The 5,027-nt window shown below is 46.5% G+C and overlaps 1 long non-coding RNA gene across 1 annotated transcript; it reads right to left on the reverse strand.

Moving 5' to 3' along the window:
• Nucleotides 1-1,075: 1,075 nt before the first annotated feature.
• On the reverse strand, nt 1,076-4,803 carry LOC103878214. The gene is made up of 2 exons (XR_002517503.2): nt 4,411-4,803; nt 1,076-1,273 (listed from the first exon to the last, which is right to left on the reverse strand). It is a non-coding gene; the product is annotated as an uncharacterized LOC103878214 (long non-coding RNA).
• Nucleotides 4,804-5,027: the final 224 nt, after the last annotated feature.

Consider the following 5,027-nt stretch of genomic DNA (forward strand, 5'->3'; position numbering starts at 1 on the left):
CCTCCAGCTCCTAGGTTCAAGTGATTCTCCTGCCTCAGCCTCCTGAGTAGCTGAGATTACAGGTGCCTATCACCACACCTGGCTTTTTTTTTTTTTTTTCTCACATACTTATCATTTATTTGTGGTGAGAACACTTAAAATATACAATTTTCAAGTATATAATACATTTTTTAACTACAGTCACAAAGTTGTACAATAGATTTCTTGAATATATTCGTCCTTTCTAACTGATATTTCTTGTGACCTTGACCAACATCTCCATCCCTCATTCTTCCTGCAAAGCATGTATTTTCTCTTCTCAAGATGACCTTAAGCACTTATGAGCTCTCAGCATTTCATATATAGACCACTATAATCTGGCCAATTTATGACCCATTTCTTTTTTTTTTCTTTTTTTTTAAATTTATTTATTATTACATAATTTTTTGTTGTAGGGTACATGTGCATAACATGCAGGTTTGTTACATAGCGTACACTTGTGCCATGTTAGTCTGCTGCACCCATCAACTCGTCATTTACATCAGGCAATTCCCCAATGCAATCCTCCCTCCCCTTTTTTTTTTTTTGTATTTTTTAGTAGAGACGGCGTTCGTCATTTTGGCCAGGCTGGTCTTGACCTGACCTCAGGTGATCCACCCACCTTGGGCTCCCAAAGTGCTGGGATTACAGGTGTGAGCCACCGCGGCCTGGCCAATGTAATTTAATACCAATAGTTACCTGTGCTCATCAGGAATTTTTTATTTTTATTTTTTATTTTTTATATTGTGTCTCACTTCGTCACCCAGGCTGGAATGCAGTGATGTGATCTCGCCTCACTGCAACCTCTACCTCCCGGGTTCAAGTGATTCTTGTGCCTCAGTCTCCTGAGTAGCTGGGATTACAGGCTCCTGCCACCAGGCCCAGCTGATTTTCATATTTTTGATAGAGACGGGGTTTCATCATGTTGTCCAGGCTGGTCCCGAACTCCTGACCTAAGGTAATCCGACTGCCTCAGCCTCCCAAAGTGCTGAGATTATAGGGTAAGCCACTGTGCCTGGCCATCTATCAGAAGTAGCAGAAACCTGTAAAACAGTGACTGAATCAAATTGAGGTTTTATTTTTCTTAGGTAAGAGGAAGTTCAGATTTAGGCATTTCTAGGCTGATACGATGTCTCTGTGGTGCTGAGGGATGGAGGCTCCTTCTGTCTTTCTGCATGGCCGTGTTTAGTGTCTTCCTGTCACCTGTGGTTATAAGATGGCTGCCTCCTCTCACCCCTCCAAGCATTGAAGCTGTCTGCATTCAACGAGGAGAAGGGGAAAGGGCAAAAGACCTGCCAGCTGAGTCTGTCTTTTGTTAAACAGCTTTCCTGGGGGCTCCACCAGTGATGTCTACATATATCTCTGCATCAGTCAGTTATTACCAGGGTAATGCTCTGTAACAACCACTCCCAAATTCAGACTGGGCTCATCTGAGCAGTGCTCCAGACTTGGATCGGCTGGTCGTGGCTCTAACAGCACTAGTTCTGGGATCCAGAACTTGCTGGGATCTGAGCAAGCAGTGATTACCTGGGTGGGTTCTTCTCATGATGAATCATGAAAAGAAGGAAACCAAACTATGCAAGCAAATAAAAGGTTTCTGCTTATTCCTTCCACTAACATTCCAAAGGAAGTCATGTTACTAAGCTCAGCATCAGTGGGTAAGTACTTACACTCTATTCACAATGGGAGAGGAGAAGAATGTATATTTGCTGAGGAATAATCCACATTAACACAATCTCACTGTCCAGCCATGTATGTTGCCTCTTAGCTGCAAAGGAGGTTAAATGTGGCTTTTTTCCTTTCTTTCTTTCTTTCTTTTTTTTTTTTTTCCCATGTATGTTGCCTCTTAGCTGCAAAGGAGATTAAATGTGGCTTTTTTCCTTTCTTTCTTTCTTTTTTTTTTTTTTTTTGAGTCAGAGTCTCGCTCTGTCGGCCAGGCTGGAGTGCAGTGGTGGGATCTAAGCTCACTGCAACTTCTTCCTCCCAGGTTCAAGCAATTCTCCTGCCTCAGGCTCCTGAGTAGCTGGGATTACAGGTGCCCGCCACCTTGCCAGGCTAATTTTTGTATTTTTTAGTAGAGATGGGGTTTCACCACGTTGGCCAGCCTAGTCTCTTTGGCCAGGCTGGTCTCAACTCCTGACCTCGTGATTCGCCCACCTTGGCCTCCTAAAGTGCTGGGATTACAGGCATGAGCCACTGTGCCCAGTCAAGTGTGGCTTTTCTAGTTGGCACATTGCCATCCTAAACAAATGCAAGGTTTTGATAGAAAGGAAGAAGAGGAGAGTGGATGTCGGCTAGGCACACTTTGCCAGGACTTTTTACAATAGTCATGGGCCAGGAGTTTCCAGGCAAAAAATAATGAAGATAGGGATCACACTGGCTTACAGTAACACTGGAGATGCTTATTATCCTTGTGAAGATATAGAGACAGGTAATGCCACATCTCAAACATATTCAAGACTTACATGGGCCACTGAGTTCCTTTCTCCCATTGCAACATTTCACAAATTTTCCCCCATTTTGGTGTCCTCCCAAGTACTGTCCCTCATTTTGGCACCTCTCCCAGTACTGTCAGAGGTGCAACGACATGATGGGCATGGGGAGAAAGTTACCAGGAGAGGTGGAAAAGTCATCAATGTCATCCCCATTTGGAGTTGCTTGTCCTTCCGTCTTCTCGGGAGATGCTAGCCTCTCCCGAGACACATCCCGATGGGCATATGTCAGTCCCAGCACATGCCCATGAGCCATGAGGGACTCTGGCTGTGTCACATGTCCTGGTCCCAGGGCCCAGCATCAATCTCTTTCATTTGTAGCGTCAGTGGTCCAAATCACTATCAAATATATTCAGGTCCTGACATCAACTAAGGGAGAGGAAGGTGCAAAGCAATCTAAGACAAGAAGTGAGAGCTGGTGTTGAAAGGAGGAGGCTGGGGCATTGCTCACTTCAGGATCACAAGGGCTGTTGCACTGCCTAATCCTAAAGAGCAAAGAAAGCAAGAGACTTTCACTAGATCAGACTTGCAGTTCCTGAAGCAGGGAGTCCAGAATGGCTTCCAAAGTCTGCATCATTATTGCCTTCTTCAGCTTCTCACTCACCACCTACACACTGGCAATTCCAGATCCCTCTCCAGCATGGGTCTCTCCCTAACTGACTGCCTGCTGACCATGTCCTCTGCTTGCACCATACAGCCCGCAAACACAACACCTTCTAATCTGGACTCATCATCTTGTCCTCCCCTAACCTACTATTCTTTCTTTCATGCTGCCCACAAAGCTAAAAAATCTGGTCTATCTCACTGGCATCTATTTCTTTCCCTTTGTCCTAGCAAGAGCCTGCGTATTTCTTTGGGGTCCACTCCTTCGCCTCTTAGTCCTTACAGTTTCTATGGCTCCACCAAAGCTTAAGGGGTGGAGCTCATGGATTAGGTCTAACTCAATTAGCACAGCCATAGTGATTGGCTGGAGGTGAGCATGTGACCAAAGCTGGTCCAATCAGGGCAAATCTCAGACTATTCATAGGAACACTTGGACACAAGCTCTTGTGTGTTTTTGTTGGATTTAAACCCAGAAGGATGTAGTTCAGAGAGGTGCTGGCAGCCATGTTGAAAAGATATGGGAAGAGCTGTAAAGAATGGAGTCAGCACAAAGTACATGAGCCGGGAGATGGGGGGAGGATATGCTGATGATGTGACCCTCATACTGTTCAGTTATATGAACACTGCACTCCTCTTCCCTTTTTTTAAAGGTCAGTTTGACTAGGTTTTCAGACATTTTCAACCAAAAGTGTTCTGTTACACCCATCTCACTGTAGGGCTACACCACTGATTCAGCCAGTTAAGCCAGAAACCTGGGACCCACCTGTCGACTCACTCCCCACATCTAAGGGATACCAAAAAGCTCTCAATCTTTAGCCAGTCCCCTCCCTACCATCCCCACTGCTATTGCCTCTGTTCAGGCCTGTGTCCTCTTTTGCCTGAGCCATGGCCAGTGACCATCAGGTGGCCTCCTCTTCAAACTTGCGGTTTCAATCTCTCCTCCTCCCCACCCAGCAGCGTGGCTTTTCTAAGAACAAACCTAACCATGGCACAGTGCCCCATCAGCTCCCGAGCTCCACTGGTAGGTCCTCCTTGACCTGGCCTCTGACTGAGGCTGTGGTCTCACCTCCTGCCACCTGTCACCCCCTGGAAGAATATGCCTGTTCCACCTGCACGTCCCTGAATAGCCGAGACTGTCTCACACCTCCACTGGAAGATACGATCTTCCTACCTTTTCTTCCAAGAACATTCTTCCTCAACCTCTGATGTCCAGTGCAATCAACTCTGTGTAGCCTTCTCTGACCACTCTGCTGTAGTTGTTTGTTCCTGCCTTCCGCGACACTGTTCCTTGTCTTACCTTTATCATAGCAGTTGATCTGGTTTGTGAGGGAGGCCTTCTAGAAAGCGGGTGTGATGTGTCTGTCTGATCATTACTCTAGCATTTGCCACAAGGCCTGGCCCTGGGGTGGTCATCCAGTGTCTGCTGGTCAGCTGAGTGAATGATTGAATGAAGGAAGGAAGGTAAGAGCAGATCAGACTAGGGAACATTGTCCTCTGACTGCTTTTGCTGCTGGGAGGGAGGGCCTTGTGGCTCGGAGGGAAGTTGTAATGAATGGGAAGGGGGAAACAACCACCAAACCATATTGTGAGGTCACAGTCAAACTGAACTCTGACTGGACATGGTGGCTTATACCTGTAATCCCAGCACTTTTGGAGGCCAAGGCAGGTGGATCACTTGAACTCACAGAGTTCAAGACCAGCCTGACCAACATGGTGAAACTCTGTCTCTACTAAAAATGCAAAAATTAGCCGGGTGTGGTGGTAGGTGCCTGTAATCCCAGCTCCTAGGGAGGCGTAGGCAGGAGAATCACTTGCACTCCTAGGGAGGTGGAGGCTGCAGTGAGCCAAGGTCATGCCACTGCACTCCAGCCTGGATGACAGAGTGAGACTCTGTCTCAGAACAAAACAAACAAA

Source organism: Papio anubis, chromosome 13, assembly GCF_008728515.1.
Source record: "Papio anubis isolate 15944 chromosome 13, Panubis1.0, whole genome shotgun sequence".
Classification (NCBI taxonomy): Eukaryota; Metazoa; Chordata; class Mammalia; order Primates; family Cercopithecidae; genus Papio; species Papio anubis.